This window comes from Corvus hawaiiensis, chromosome Z (assembly GCF_020740725.1).
Source record: "Corvus hawaiiensis isolate bCorHaw1 chromosome Z, bCorHaw1.pri.cur, whole genome shotgun sequence".
In the NCBI taxonomy this organism is placed as follows: Eukaryota; Metazoa; Chordata; class Aves; order Passeriformes; family Corvidae; genus Corvus; species Corvus hawaiiensis.
In genome coordinates, this window is record NC_063255.1 from 36,452,120 (window position 1) to 36,469,359 (window position 17,240).

Here is a 17,240-nt window from a genome sequence, read left to right on the forward strand (position 1 = left end):
AGTTGGCAATAACAAATCCAGAGCTTGAGTTCTTCTTCAAGTTCATTGGAATCACTTTTATAATTCTGCTGTTATAATAACCAGGTACAGTGCCTAACTATAGAATCGAATATTAGGAATTTTTGTGTTTGGGTTTTTTTTCATTCCATGGGTGAAAGAGGACAGTATACAATGTTCAGATACAAGTTAACTGTTTTATATGAATAAGTGCCTGTGTATTAATTCAGAGTAATATGAACCTGAAAGGTTGCCAGCAACGTGAAAGTAGAAGAATTGCTGGGCCGGTGACAAGGCACATGGTGATTCTAGTACACCAAGCAGAGAAGCTTTTTTCAGGACTTAGCACTGGAGCTGAACAGGACAAAAGTGGTACAGACCATTAGGGAAAGAGTGCAAAAGAAAATTTAAGTTGTCCTCAAATGACATATCTTTCTACCAGCAATGTGAAGCCCTCTGACTGCTATTTTGTAAACCTAATTGAGAAACAATTGTTGAATATAAAAGTCAGTGAAAATTACTAATTTTTCATTTAAAAAATTCAATTAACAGGGACGTTCTTTGTATTCAAGGAGCACTATTGCTGACCATCTTCTATTTGTCACATGAATTATTCAATAGATACCAGCAAAATTTGTGAAGTGATTTATTTATGAAAGCACTTATTTGGTATTCAGCCAACACTCTGTCTCATGCTTGTTTGTAATGTCTAAACTGGAAAGTGTTCAATATCTGGGAAACAAACTGCTGCCTTATTTTACACCATGTTTCATCCTGATTTTCTGATGACCATAGCTCCCACAGACTCAAATTTCAATCCAACCACAAAAAGCATCTATGAGAGTATGGCAGAGGTCACTTTGTGTTTAGAGGATCTAATTCTAAAACAATGGAACTCCTTCAGAATGTTCTCTTCATAAATGTTATTAAAAATTGTGCCAAAAAGTTACATAAAAAAATTAATTATCATCTGTATATTTTTGTAGTGCCAAATCTGAAGATTAAATTCAATCATCAAAGAAAGGAAAAAAACCACCAGTTTTAGTTCCGCATTCAGAGCTAGTTCTGCTTGTACCCAAACAGTAGAGCTACTATTAAAACGGAGAATTTGTAGAAACATGTTAATTAAATAGCTCCAAAAAGAGCTCAGGGAAATAAGCAAATTAATTTGCATATTTCCCTGGAGTTCAAGGGGTTAATTAAAGTGCTTTAAAATATTTTTATGATAACATTCATCTGAGATGTGATCAGTAGCTGATTTTTCAATTAGTTCTATTAACTTGGGCTTTGATGATATGAATGGAAAAGAGAAAAATACTACCACAGAAAGCAAAAATTGCTACAAAAGAGATTTTTATCCCAGAGTAGCTTTCATCCTTAGCTGTATTTTTACATACTTTGGCTAGCTGAGTTTTTAGAAGCTCTGTATCTTTGTAAAAAGTGGAATGTCTAAACAATGGGAGGAAAAAAATTATTGCTGGCTGTGTTATAAAATAAAATTAATTAACTAGTTCAGTGATAATGCAGTTTTTGAAAAAGCTTTGTGAGCACATCATAATAGCTGGAGGGAAAGTGGCCCGTTTTCCTGCTAAATATTCTTTATAGGTTCTAATTTTATAATAATTATACAGAAGTGCAGGATTATTTTTCCCATAGTTCAAGCTGCTGCATGAATAACCAAGCAGAAGTGAAAATATATCCTGTAGGACACAAGAAATTAAACAAATTACAAATCTCTATCTAAGTATCAATTATATAAGAGAAGCATTGTTAGCTGCACATGAATGAAAACAGAGTGGATAATTTGAGCAATACATTTCTGAAAGCTACACACATATTTTTCAATTTTTATGTTGAAAAAAGTCATGTCAGATAAATGCAAGCACTACATGGAGAGAAAGCAAAGCAAACAAAACCCCCAAAAAGCCAAAAAACCAAGCACAAACAAAACCAAATCTCATCAAATTTACAGCCATTTAAAAAAAAGGAAAAAAACCAAAGCCCATATAAGGCCAGTCTGTCATTTTCCACTGCAGTGTCAGACACAACAACAAACTCTATATGAAACAACCTTTATTTAGCTACATATTGTAACTCATTTAATCTCCCCACCTTTCAACCAGTCCTATGGTTGAAGGGGCCAAGTTTCCCAAAAGCACTGAAAGTCTTTATCAATAGATTGTGATCCTGCACAAAACATGTACAATTAAATAGTAAATTCTACTGATAAACTGAATACGAGGAAGGAGAAAGGGTTTACAGGCCCCTCTCACCTAGCCGTGGCTTCCCAAATTTCACATGACCATGCCATTCCATACCAGAATGAACACATAGTATGCAGAGCCTCTGCTTCACGAGGCACATTCTCAACTGAAAACAGAAAATCTTCTTCCCATCATATGTGAAACCTGCACTTACAGTCATATGATTTGTGGATAGTTTAGTTCCTTCAAAAGAAGAACCATCTTGGGCACACTCTGTTGTTGACCTATTGAGAAAACCCTGAAAAGCACTGCTCTTGAGAGCAGAAAGTATCAAGGAAAATTCACAGGTTCTCACACACTACTCTGCTCTCTTAAGACCCCTCCTGGAGTACTGCGTTCAGCTCTGGGGCCCCAGCACAACAAAGACGTGGAACTTTTGGAGTGACTCCAGAGGAGGGTCACAAAGATGATCTGAGGCCTGAAGAATCTCTCATGTGAGAAAGAGAGGGTGACAGAGCTGGGGCTGTTCAGTCTAGGGAAGAGAAGGCTCCAGGGAGTCCATATAGCACCTTCCAGTACCTAAAGGGCTCTGGCAAGAGAGCTGGAGAGGTGTTTTTTACAAGAGCATGTAGTGATAGAGAAGGGGGAACGGCTTTAAACTGAAAGAGTGTGGAATGACATTAGTTGTTAGGAAGAAATTCTTTACTGTGAAGGTGGTGAGGTACCAGAACAGGTTGCCACGAGAAGTTGTGGATGTCCCATCCCTGGAAGTGTTCAGTGGTAGGTTGGATGGAGCTCTGAGCAACCTGGTCTAGTGAAAGATGTCCCTGCCCTTGGCAGGGGGTTGAAATAAGATTCTCTCTAGTGTCCTTTCCACCACAAACCATTCTATGGTTTTGATACTATGATTCTTTCAGTCTAAAATTCTATGAAAAGTGGACAGAAAGTAAAAGGGCAGAAAGTAACTACCTGCCCCTTAACCCTCTGAATGAAGTGAAACTTGAAGAAGGGTCATGGAAGAGTGCAGAGTGTTAAAAGTGGGTATGTAGAGCCTGAATGCAAAAATAGAAAAAAATTACTGCGAGAAGTTTCACAAAAGCATGATGATAAATTGTCATAAAAAATAGTGATTAAGACTGTTACTGACAAGGTGACAGCTGTAGGACTGAAATTTAAATACAGACTTCATCTTCTGTATTTACTTCAGGCACAGGCTTTAATATTCTGATATAAAAGTCATATTGCAGTTTTTCTATAGAAAAGAACAAATTATAGTTGTGAGAATATATTCCTGTTGTCAGCTGAGGTAGAAAAAGCATGATCTTCATCCAGTCACTGAAAGCTATGCTAATTTACAGTGAATAGGTTCTAGAATGTAAATTTAGCTGTGTTCATAAAAGCTTGAGCTGTGTGTTTCAGATAAGAGAACAGCAAGAGTTAAATGAAAGAAGATGCTATTTCTGAAAAGGGAAGCTCTGGGAAGGTGAAGGAGAAAGTCAGCACTTCTGTTAGGTAGAAACTTCATCCACAAATGAATTACTAGTGACTCTTCAAATCAAGTTTAAAAACTCTCTGAGTCACTCTTAACAGCAGCTAAAATTTATGCTTTAGGTGGCTGGTAAGGTGCAAAAGACATAACAATAAAATTACTTTGAGGAAATAATTTGAAAAGAGACAGTCTTAGTCTAGATTACCCTTGAATCAGATTATTTCTTCAGGCATTATCTTCTGAAACTTTTAATAAGAGGACATAATGGAGAACACACTGTGTATTTTTCCAAACAGCGTTTAGAATCTATCTCAAAATTATCAGTCCAATAAAGAGAAAAGTCAGCTTAGCCTACTTTCAAACTACGTAATAAGTCAATTCACAGCAGTTCCCAGCTTCAGAATGATCTACCACATATTTTTAGTACTAAGAGTAGTAAGTGTTACAACATTTATATATATGTCTGATAATGAATAAACAAAAATCCTTTTGAAAAGGCAGATTCACATGGCAAGTATTTGTAGTTCAGGTAATTGCTCATGATCAACATCTTCCTGGTAAGAACTGCTTCTCCTGAAGTTTTACACTTTTCTCCCTACTATAATGCTTTGAAGAAAAGAAACCCTATTTTGTGACTAGTTCAAGTAAAAGACAAATATTCCGACATTTTCAAGTTTATGGATACACAAGCAGAAAGAGCACAGTAGAAGACAGTAGCCTTTGTGGACACAAATCTCAAAGACTTTGGCTGCCAGATAGATACATAGATATACTTGAAATTAAATTTAAAATTTCTTACAGTCATTGACCATCCTTTACCTACTCATCTTCAATCTGATGAGGTGTTCTGACCTATGGCTGAGAGATGTTATGCGCTTATGCAGTGAGAGTTCTAAAATTTTATAGGTATTTATCAAGGAAGGGTTAATGTTCCTTCAGTTAACCCCCTTTGATACTTTTACAATTGTACATCCTCATTCTACATTAAGATTATATTACAGGCTGATATTCAAAATCGGTTTTCTTAGTCCTGCAAGGATTTCCTATTTATACAACATTAACAAATTGTAAAAACAAACAAACAAACAAAAAAACCCCCCACCAAACAAAACCCAAAACAACAAAAAAACCTCACCAGTGTAATTAGAAATAAACAGGTGTTTTATCTGCCATACTGTGTTCTATGTGGGTCACACTTACTGTGGCTTTAGGCCCACAGATCAGTAAAAGAATTTCACCTTTCCACCTTCTTAACTAACTTTCTTTGTTTAAAATCTGTCATCACTTTTCAGAGCAATTAAAGTTTTATCTGAAAGCCTCATGTTCAGGCTCAGGTTTTTGTAGGACACTGTTCAATGGGTCACTTTTGACATTGTTCACTGTTCAGTGTGTCAAAACTCAGGGGTGGACCTACTTTGAGAGCATATTGCCCTTAAGAACACAGAAGTAGGGTATGCTCACCAGTAAGGATGATGTAACTGCAAGGAAAATCACAACAGAAGTAAATAAATATTTGAATCTCAAGACAATATCATTCATACAGCATACGCTATCTTGAATATTTTACCAGATTTCACAGCTGTTGACTGCCCAGAAGAGGAAGTTGGCAGACTCATTGCATGACACCATTATCTCAGTAACAAGCTGTAAGGAGCCAATTTAATTTTGATTTCTGTCTCAACACTGTTTGTCAGAGGCATGTGGGGAAGTGGTTGCACATGTGCCACTTGCAGGAGGCAACTAGGAGAAGATGGGAGTAAGCCTTGTCTCTGGGGAGAGTTTGCCTGGCAAGCACTTCATGTCTCACATGGGATAGGCAGTCAGCAGAAGACCACCAAGAACACTGTACCCTCCAGAGAGGTTCTCCAATCAGATGGCAAAAGGTCTCCACCAGTGGACTGCAATGGAAGGTTGGACTGGGCCAATGGTCTCCTGTCAGCAGGCAGACCTTGGGAGGAGCCAGGGGATATAAAAGTAATTGCATCACAAGCTCTGAGGTCTTGTCTTTTTGGCCTTTTGCTCTTCTTTTTGCTCTGTCTCTAGCCTGCTTTTGCTCTTTTTGCCCACGCTCACTCATCCTCCCTCTTGCTGGGCGTTTGGCTGGACACCAGCTGACCTCCGAGCCTCCTGCTACCTGTCCTGATGCCCTGTTGTTCCTATCCGACACCCTGCCTGCTTCATCCCTGTGTTCCTGCCTGCCTCTAACCTTGCTTTGCTGACCCAGCCCACTGTTGCGATCCCTGCCGTGTCCCTGTCCAGGGTTCTGCGCCTCCTGCCCGATCCCCACTCACCCCGTGTCCGGCCACCCGTTGCCGCGGGAGCTGCAGCTGTGGGGCCGCACCTCTCTGGGGCTCCCCAGCAGGCACCATGCACACACCTCCTGCTGCTTGGACATTGATGGCACTCCCTGACCTTTTCTCTCTGTCTCCCCTTTTTCTCTCCCCCCACCTTTTTTCGTTTTCCTTCCTCCTTTTCTCTCTTTTCTACTCTTCTTTAGTAGGGCAACACCTTCTTCGTTACCAATAAACGGTTCTCAGATATAATATTTGTCTCGTTTGACTTAATTTCATCCTAGAGCTTCCATTTCAAAAGAACTCCCCACAGTTCCCCATAGTGGAACACAACACAAACTGACAAAACATAATGACCAAAAGAAAAGTAAAAAAATATTTCCACGTAAAGAAGTGAGGAAACAATGACTTCAGGGATAGGTTATGAAAGGTTTCTCAAAGTAAACCTCTATGCACACATCTCCGCACAGTGACCTTGACACAAAAAGGATCTGTGATTGATTTTTGCCACCCCTACTCTTTATGTAGAAAGAGAAATTAGAGATAGAGGGTGGCAGGATGGGGAAAAAATGGAGTTATGTGATTTGAAGAATTTTATTTTGGTAAAATATGATTTTTAATAAATTCAGAACTAAAAAGCCACAAGTAATGTTAACTTCATATCTTTCTTTGATAAGCTAATTTAGTATTGAAATTCCAGAGCCTTCAGCGGAAGCTGTATGAGGAATGGCTGAGGTCACTTGGTCTGTTGAGCCTGGAGAAGAGAATACTGAGGACAGACTTCATTGCAGTTACAATTTCCTCGTGAGGGGAAGGGGAGGGACAGACACTGATCTTTTCTCTGTGACCAGTGACAGGTCTCAAGGGAATAGCCTGAAGTTGTGTCAAGGGGGGTTTTGGTTGGATATTAGGAAAATGTTCTTCACCCAGAGGATGGTCAGGCACTGGAACAGGCTCCCCAGGGAAGTGGTCACAGCACCAGCCTGACAGAGTTCAAGAAACATTTGGACAATGCTCTCAGGCACATGGTGTGACTCTTCGGGATGGTGCTGTGCTGGGAGCTGGACTCAATGATCCTTGTGGGTCCCTTCCAACTCAGCAGATTCTGTGATTCTGTGAGTATTTTACAATTAGATTTCTCTACCTTCTGTGTAGGACCTCGGATCCAAGTTCTTAAGCTACAGCATTAGTGAAACTCATCCTGCATCATAACATCTTCCCTCTCTGGCCCAGAAAACATAACCGCTGCAGTGGTCACATTATAACTTTTGACACAAGATGCTAGGTTTGAAGAGCTCATGAAAGTTTGTGTGTTAAGGCTTGTTTCAGACTGAAGACATTTTCTTCATTTCTCTTCACTTTGAGAACACAAGAAGCAAGGACTAGATGCAATGTTCACAGATATAGTTCACCACCTTTTTTTACTGTTCCTAGGTGAGTCTTGTACTTAACAATATTGAGGCACACTGTTACACTACAGCAGCTTACCAAAGGATAGCACCCAGTCTGTCTTACTGCACCAAAAATTAATATTAAGGAACTCCAGTAGACACAGCAGTTGTTACTGACCGCACTAGAAACAGCTCCTTTTTGAGAACACTCAGTGAACTAGTTTTTATGTGAGATATGTCCTCTCTGTTCCCTAAAATTCTGATCAAAATATCAGGAAATTTCAATACAGAGGGCAATAGTAATTCCATTACAAATCTTTCCCAAGTGAAGATTTAATTTAACTTCAGTATCACTTTCTTCCCAACACATACATTTCTTAAATCAAATTAGCATTTCTTCCATGACTAAACATTTTAAGATCCTTGTGTTCTTCTATTATCTACTTACACTTCCTTCATCAGCCAGTTTTTTTTCTTTATCATCTTACACCATTTTCTTGTTCATTTACTTGTGATGTTCTTTGAAGCAGTTTTTCTTCCTTCAGAAACCCTCCCTAAAATACTTCTGTTTCACTCACAGACTGATTTCAAAGGAAAGTCGGAGTAGTTTACTGAATTCACAGCAATTATCATTCTGTAGAAATAGAATAATCAATCTGTTGGAGCAGAAGGAAACGCAGTAAAAATTATTTGAAATTAAAAAAAAAAAAGAAGAAAATGAAAAAAAAAGGAAGAAAGAAAAAAAAAAGAGAGAGATTACTTCTAAGTCTTTTCCTCAAACTTTTTTCAAGGATTCAGTTAAAAAAAAATTACAGTTTATTGCATGAAGAAGTCAACCTTTATAAACTAACTGGCAGTTCTGGTGGATAACATTGTATTTTAGACTTTTAACATTGCGTTAGTTACACCAGATAAACCAATATACAATGCTTCCTGCTTTCTTTTGGAAGAGATAAAGTTTGTGATTTCTGTAGTGTTGCTGAGGTTCAAAAAGTTATTGGATCTGCTTTGCATAAGGCATTACTCACTCATGCATTTCAGGTATTTCAGAATGACAAAAAAAATGTAGTACATTCAACATTGAGATCTCTCATCTCATATTGCTTTCTAGTTGGACAGGCTTTGCTTGTTCTATTATGTGAGAAAATCTATTGGTGACAAAGGGAGTTCAAGGCAAAATAAGAGGATATGCAGTGAACATCTCCAGTGCAGATACTACAGATAATTTTTTTCTTAGGTTTACTAGGGTAAATCAACAGCTGCATGTCACATAGAAATATAGAGAAAATTTCATCCCAGGAACAATACGGAGGGATTAACTGGGAGGCAGTCAACTTATACAATCTTTGTGACATTGGGAGCTTTGCAGGCTATGACTGCTCCTCTTATTTTTTTAGGCCTTCTATTGGAAGTTTGAGGAGAGTTTCTGTATAGAGAAGAGCCTTTATATTTGAAATATAACCTCCTGTCACACTGGAAGTTTTTCTTTCATGTCCCGCTGAATTTGTTCTTTCTGTGAATGAAAGCCTTGAAGCTCAGTAAATAAATCCAACAAATTCTTCTATATGAAAAAGATATAAGCTTTTTTTTTTAAATAATCTTTCTTGTGGTGATGCAATACCTTTATTGTATTTTTATATAAGTTATCTGTACCCCAATGGTTCATCCCTACCTTGCCCACTCCTATTCTCAGTTGGTTTCCCCCAGACCCAAGCCTCTCCCCCGGTGCTCCCTACATGGTTGTTCTCCTCCCCTTGTTCTGGCTCTTTCCCTACCAATCACCCAAACCCCTCCTGTTGTTCCCGAAGGTCCAGTGTCCATCATCTGAAACCTCCCAATCTACCCTTATATGGTCCCCATCAATCCCCCGAGACCCTACCCCTCTAGATACCTCCCCCTTTGGAAATCCTCTAAACCTCAATGCCCCATTGGGGCATGTGATCCCTTTCCCTCCTCTCCTTGAGGCTATTGGCCCAAGGAAATGTCTATCCTCGTCCCTATCCCTCCCTTAGAGATTTCTATTGGTCCCCAGTTAAGCCATCCCCATTGTAACACCTCCCTTTATAAGGGGTTCCCTGGAGCTGCTCCTGGCTTGTCTCTTGAGAGTTGCCTCCAATAAACTTGGATTATCCCGTGTGGCAAGCCTCCTTGCTACTTTTTATCCTCTCCCTCGTCTGGACTGCTGACAGCCACTGTGCCTGGAGCTTCAGCTCCCTTGGGCAGAGCTGAACTCCTGAGGAGCAGCTTTAAAGCCAAGAGCCTCCAGCTGCTCCCCACTCCTGTCGCACACTGCAGGAGCTAGCCTGGGCAGTGGTCAGTGGCGGTCATTGCGACACTTTCTTTTTAAAATTTTTATTGTTAGGTTATAATCTCTCAGTGACCAAGTAAAGGCCAACTTATTCCTGAGAGGGCTTCACTGACATCAGCTAATATCAGTGAGTGCCACCAGATGTAAACCATCAACCAACAGCCTCATGTCTCTGTGCATTTCAGTCACATCAGAAGCTCTAGGAAAAGGTCCAATATTCAAGAAAAAAAAAAAACAAGGATCAGAGAAATACTGTAAAATGAAGGCCAAGTTTAGTTCTACCTGCTTAAATCAGAATGCCATTTATGTGTGTTTGAGTTCTGAAATGATACCTTAATGCTCACCTACTTTGAAAATAAAGCTACATTAGAGTCATGCTACTTAATTTCACACACCAAAAAAATGCTTGCTTAAGCTTTTGTATATATTTCGTGAATGTGTGTCCAAAAAATTTTATTCACTGACAACCTCCCCTCAGTGGTACTAATGGGCAGTTCAAAATGACATTTTCTAGAGTTACCATGTTTCATTAAAGACAAGTTCAGAAAGGAATTAAAAATTTCTTACTTAATTTTCTGCATATAACAAGCCATTACATTTTACCCATATTAGACTCAATAAGTTTATGAAGGTGAAATCATTCCTCAGAAGATAACCTATTACCAGAATTTCTGTTCTCAGAAGCTGGTGAAGTCAGAGGCACTGCTGTGTATGCATCTGGCATTCCAGATAGCCTTAGAAAACCATGTCTTCCCATCTCAGTCTGGTTGAATGTGGTTTTGAACATAAAATTTCCACATTGTTTTGACCTTTAACACCTGGGAAAGGCCTACTAAGAGGACTATGGGAAGACCGTCTTTACCATCTAAGTATATGAACCCAAATCCTTTGGTTTTGTTTCACATATTGGCAAATACCAATGTGTTTCATAGCAAATAATTGGAGAGAGACAGATGGACAGACAGACAGACAGACTGATAACTAAGAAAAGATGCATTAAATGATGTGTTCGGCTTCCTACATCATGCTTAAACATGTTTTCACATGACCTTCACATGGAATATTTGATTTTGCAGATGCTCAACTAGAGCTTCTTGAAAACTCTTGTTTTCCTTAGAATATGAAAAAAGGCATAAAACCAGAGTGTCAAGTCTGATCAACCATAAGAATTCAAGTATGTGCCAGCAGAAAGAATTGTGATATTTCTTCTCCATGAAAAGTGATGATAGGATAATAGCATATTGTCCAAAACCAGAACTTGGACCCAGGCTTTCTTTTTCATTTATTTACCTATCTAGTGTCACTTATTTCCTTACACATTCCTTTGCCATTATATATTATACCTTGAATTAAGTCTTTGGTTCTGGATTAATCTTCAGAAGACTTCATAAATAAACAACTGAGTTTTATATGGGTTTTGAATGCACTCAGACAATTTTATTTCATCTGAAAAAAGCTCATTATTCATTGTGCAATATAAAAATTCATAACAGTTTTCCTCATAAGACATTGCTAACCCGCAGACATTAAAAACCAAACATGCTTCAATGAATTATATGATCAAACACATAATGTAACTTCAAATACAACTGACAATGGGCAAAACAAAACTGACAATTCAAGACAAATATGCATTATATATCTTATGCATTTTATCCAGAGTTATTCTCATCATTCTGAAAAAAAAGCAAAATAATCTGCTAAGAACAGAATCAACTGATGCCTGAAGAAGCACTAAATTAAAATCTAAAATAGCAGTTTCTTGTCCTAACCACCAATGAGTAATGAAAATTTTAGTGTGTATCAGTAAGGAAAAGAGTAGCACTAGCTGCCTTTCACATATTGATTATTATGCATCTGATCCTGCATTTCTTATTTAGGTGTTTGTTAGTCCCTGAGTTGCAAATATTCCTACCTCAGCCCCTACCCTCAAACTCACACCCCATTGTTTGGCCTACAAAGTACAACCTTAAAGAGCAAAGTCATAGAAGTTTACAGTTTTTCTTCTATGTAATTTCCTAAAATAAAAACTCTACTCAAACACTATCCAGATTTCTTCTTAATAAAGCAAAACTATGAGCCCAAAAGTTGATACAGGCTAGTGGTGATCATACAGAGCCAAATGCATCTGGGTTTTTAGGTATCAAAGCCTTTGTCAACTTGAGCAAAAAGATTAAAAAGGTAAAATTAAAGAATATAGCTACAAACCACTGTTTCTAATATATTATTATGAACAATCCTAAGTGAAAAAAAAAATTAAAAAAAAAAGAAAATAAATTAGCTATTGATGTATTTAAGCTTATGATCTCATGATCTTATTCATGAGAAAGAAATAGTTCATATCTTGATTTTTTTTCTTTTTGCGGGGGGAGAAATTTGAATTTGCACATTGACAGGGGTAAAGAGAAAAGTAGGGATTTTACATAGGTAGAAATTAATATAAAAGTATGGGAAAATTATGCTTCTCAGGTAACCCAAAATTATGTTAAATCTCTGGTTTAATGAAATTACAGCACTTCAAATTCTGTCACATATGGGAAGTCATAGTAGTCTGCATTGCAATGCCACACAAAATATTTTAACATAATACCCACACAGTCACCTTTCACATCTTCAAGGATAGGACATCAAACACCTCATAGTGAAAAGGTAATTCAAGGTGTCAAGACAGTACTTGCATTTCACCATGGAATCCATAACTCAAATACAAAGTGTTCTAATTTTTAATCAGCAGAGACTAAGACATACCTAGATGTTTACGATGCCTTCATTCCAGAATAGCAACCACAAAATACCGTTGGAGTACATTGAAGGAAATGCAAGAAAGGCAAAAAAAGAAATCCAAAGACAAATGTTTTAAAAATTTCACAGACATTTTCTTTAATGCATGCAACACAATTCTTTATATAAAGGCATAGAAGAATGATTATCTAACTATAGTTACTGAACTTGTCACTACTCAAACTAGAAAAATGTTAAAGATTGAGTAAGGGAGACATATCTGAGGAAATAAAAAAATGTCTTTGTGTACATTGACAGGGCACTTGCCAGAATTCCAGGAAAACAGATCATACATTTATCTGCTGTGCACTCTTTTCACAGGCTGCCATTTAACACTTCACACCACAAGGCAGTTACAAAAAGATACAGCAGATGTTTGATGGCATGGAGGGCAACAGGGTCCAGACAAATGTTTTGATCTGGAGAAAGGAATCCTTTTCTCACCAGCAACAACTATGAAATGAAGGAAACTGTTGAAAATGCTTTAGAGGGTATCTATCAAAAGACAAGGGCAAAAATACATACAGTCTTTAAAAAAATAACTGCAGAAATATGTAGGTAGCTTATCCCTCAGAGCTGAAAAAAATCCAGCAATAGGCCAACTCTGCTCTTTGAATGGAGTGTGAGGCTGACATGGTAACAGATCTGGGGTTGCACTCAGACAGCTTTTTTTAAACAAACAGAGCAACAGTACAAACAGATAATAAACAAGTACAAACAAAAAAAAATTAGAACAGTAGAAAAGAAAGAGTAGAAAATTGTCAGAAACCAGTAGTCAGAATTGCAAATGCAGGCTTGCAAATACTGGAGCAAAAGCAGATTCTTCCCCAGGAGCCATGCAGAAGCTGTGGTCGAGATCTTTCAACTATCTTTCTGTTGGGGTCTCCTCCCCCTGCCATGTAGCCCTGGGAGAGGGGCCCTGAGGGCACAGACACGGGGTTTCCCTGCCCCTGCTCAGCCTCGTTCCCATTGGTTGGTTTGTGTTCCCTGCGCGGGCAGAAGGACCCTTGGTCCTGTGACTGGAACAGTTCCTCAGCAGAGCTCCGGCCATGCGGCTGGAGAAATAAACATCTCTGAAACAGCTAGCAAGAATCTGTCTGTCCGTATATATTTCCTTTCCACAGGACGCATGGTTTGATATATGCGTGTTGCAGTATCCCCACTGCAACAAATGGTGGTGAATTGCAAGCAGAATGATCCCCGATCCCTAAGCGACTGATTTGTGTGAGTAAACCCTGGAAACTTTGGATTCCTCTTCTTGGTTTTGTTTTGCTATTCCATATCTAAACTATGGAGGAACCGTGGGAAGACTCTTGGCTCTCAGAGCCGCATATGGACATTTATCTTAAAATGATTCTTGAACAACGATTTGTAAATTTTAGCTTGATTCAAGCTCAAAAAGAACTGAAACACTTCCTGGCATGGTTGTTTAAGAACTTTTTCTATGTTTCTTGGGATTTAATTCTTACCAAGGGCTTTTGGAAAACCGTTTGGACACAGTTAATTTCTGAGTCAAAATATATGCCGATGGAAGAATATTTTCGTGAATATTATTTAATTACCGGACTGTTGAGCAATGTCAGCTGTGTCTTGGCGAAGGGAAGCCTGGCGCAGGGACCGTGCAGCCCAGGCCACGTGCACCGAGCGCTCTGCGAGCAGCAGCGAGGCAGTTCCCGCGCACGGGCAGAGCCAAGTGAGCAGCAGTGTCGGTGGCGGAGCGAGGAGCAGCGGGACCCGGCGGTGCCCGCACGGCCCCGCGCAGTGCGTGGTGGAGTGAGCCCCGTGAACGCCCGACCGAGAGGGGCAGCGCGCGGGCGGCGGCTGGCGGCGGTGGCGGTGGAGCGGAGCCGCGCCGAACCGAAACGTGCGCTGGAGCAGGGCGCGGGGGAGTCGTCGCTTGGGGGCCCGGCCGAGACGTGGGTACAGCGCCTGGCAGCGGCAGTGAAGCTGTGACCAGAGGAGGCGACGTGCGGAGAACTGAGCGGCGCGGCCCGGCCCGGCCCGCGCAGCCCCGAACGCGACCCCGGGAAGAGCGCGCAGGCACCAGCAGCCCCGACAATTCCAACACGGGAGCGACCGAAAGAGACAGCAAAGACGCAGCGAGACAGAAAACAGCAGCCACTCGAAAAAAGGAAAAAATCATAGTAGCTAAGATCTTAGGGATAGTAAAATGGTATAATGTTAAGCAAAATTATGGTTTTATAACAAGGTGTGACAACCAGCAAGACATATTCATGCATAGAACTGCTATTAAAAAGAATAACCCTGAAAAATGCATCCCAAGCTTGGGAGATGGAGAGGTAGTGGAATTCAAAATTGTATAAGGTAGAAAAGGGTTACAAGCATCAAAGGTCACTGGGCCTGATGGTGTTCCTGTAAAAGGCAGTATATATGCAAAAAATCGTAGTCATGTTAGACAATATCTCCATTGTAAGCCCTCCTTACAGTCTCCCTTTCCTAATCCCACCTTTCCCTTTTATCCTATATCCTATTACCCCCAGTGTATTCCCAATCCGTTTTTTCATCCATGGTTTCCCTCACAAAACCATGCTTTTGCCAATTGTTTCCCCAAAAATCCCTTTCCAATGCCAAGTGGGGGATGAAAAGGGGGAGGGAAGAAGTTAAACCCTCTCCTGCCTCAGTTTCCCCACAAAGCATGCCCGGAGAGTTCTGTCTCCCTTCTGTCAGCCCTAAGATGTTCCACAGAATCTGTTTGGACATTTAAAGACTCAGGAGGGTGGCTTGTTTTGTCTTGAAACTGTTCTTGTTATGTTTATCCAGTTGTTTTCATTCTCCTTTTATTAAAATAGAACGGGTGAGGTGTTGGGGTCCCTCCCCTGCCGTGTAGCCCTGGCAGAGGGGCCCTGAGGGCACAGACACGGGGTTTCCCTGCCCCTGCTCAGCCTCGTTCCCATTGGTTGGTTTGTGTCCCCTGCGCAGGCAGAAGGACCCTTGGTCCCGTGACTGTAGCAGTTCCTCAGCAGAGCTCCGGCCATGCGGCTGGAGAAATAAACATCTCTGAAACATCTAGCAAGAATCTGTCTGTCCGTATATATTTCCTTTCCACGGGACTCCTGGTTTGATATATGCATGTTGCAGTATCCCCACTGCAACACTTTCAGGTTATTGTGCTCATAACTAGATGACAAAAGTTATGCTCAATATCTGTTATGAACCAGGTGAAAAAGGCTAACCGTATTTGAGGAATGTAGCCTGATTTAGACTATGTTGACCATTCACAGCAGCTAGTCTTAGTAAATTAAGCAGTCTTGAGTTGCTAAACTATGAGATACAATTCCTTTAAGGACTTCAAGTCATCTTAACCATTTAAACTATATCAACAGGAGAGATGATAGTGTTTTATAAAACACTTGATAAATGGATTCTTGAAAGATAAACTAGCATCTGAAAATCCTACTGATTTCAACAAAAAATATCTGACCTTGAAGTCCTTTAAGAAACACTTAAAATCCTGAAGGCAGTTTATATTTTCATTTTTCATTTAAAACCATAATATCAAAGACTCCTGTATCTGTGTTTTGTACTCTTTATACAAAATATTTCAATTCAGTCCAGAGCCTGCAGCTGTGGATAAAATGAAGCCATTCTAATTATGTGTCCTATCCCAAACAGGAATTACAATGGAAGTAACTCTTTTTTCCCACTCTTTTACAGGTTTAAAGCTTTGTTTACTGACCAAAGAGGAGCAACCATTACATTTAATTCAGATATATTAAAAAAATGCAATGAAACACATAGAAGAAAATCTCCTCACACTCATTAGATATCAGGTAGCAACAGGCAGGTAGGATACCACTTGGCAAGGTCTAAGCTTTGGAGATAATTTTGATGTTTACATGTTCCAAGATACCTATGCTTCTGTATTCTGAAATTAAATTCATAGAAAAAAAATCACAAAAGTACAGTACACGACTGTGGATTTCTTATAGCAGTTAGTCCTAACAAGCATCGTGAACTACTCCCATGAAGAGATCAAACTGTCTGCTAAGATTTACCTACTGGGGACTTGAAATGATCTGAAAGGGGTAGGGTGGGAATATTTGAATATACTTGTTTACTATTCTTTGCATTGCTTCTTACTGTCTTGTTACATCAGGCCAGGCATGCGATTGCTCTAACAGAATTTGGCAGTATACGACTAACACACTGAAAAAAAGGAGGGGTGTAAATAAATAGTTTTCCTGCCTGTGGAGGGCTGTGAGCCCTTGGCACAAGAGCCCTCTGCACTCCCTTGGAGGAGAGAGGCCTGAGGGCAAAAAGACTTTCCCCAGAGATAAGCAACCTTCCTTTGGGTCATGGTGACAAAGTGAACCACCCCCAGCATGACTCGTTTCTACGGTAACAGCCTGTACCCAGTTGGCTAGTTGGTTTCTACCCCACTCCCTGCCTTTCCCATAAAAAGCCCCGTTTCTGCCCATGACTAGGCAGCCTTTGTCCCTGGCCTCCCCTTCACAGAGGCTGCTGGACAATAAAAGCTACATCTGTGGAATAACCAAACGAGCCTCCTGTCTCTCTGTCCACAAGCTCGCCTTGGGTGATTTCAAAAAGAGCTGAATCACAAGAGCTGGAATCACTTGTAGCAAAGAAGTTGCTACACTTGCTGGAATCCCCTGCTGCCCCTGCCCATTTCCCTCTCAGTCTTTCACATATAAATCCAAAACTCAAAGCTTGCCAAGTAAAACCACCCACCCCAAATACAAATCAAAATTTCAGGTGCCATGATTCTCACAAATGGCATTTCAAACAAATAAAAAGGTA

General features: G+C 39.9%; 1 long non-coding RNA gene across 1 annotated transcript in view; it reads left to right on the forward strand.

Annotated features, from left to right (window-relative positions):
• The window catches only part of LOC125320515, a 36,234-nt gene extending 19,311 nt beyond the window's left edge, over nucleotides 1-16,923 (forward strand). Inside the window, exons 2-3 of the long non-coding RNA XR_007201145.1 lie at nucleotides 2,915-2,956; nucleotides 16,911-16,923. This is a non-coding gene — a long non-coding RNA (uncharacterized LOC125320515). The remainder of the gene's footprint in view (nucleotides 1-2,914; nucleotides 2,957-16,910) is intronic.
• Nucleotides 16,924-17,240: the final 317 nt, after the last annotated feature.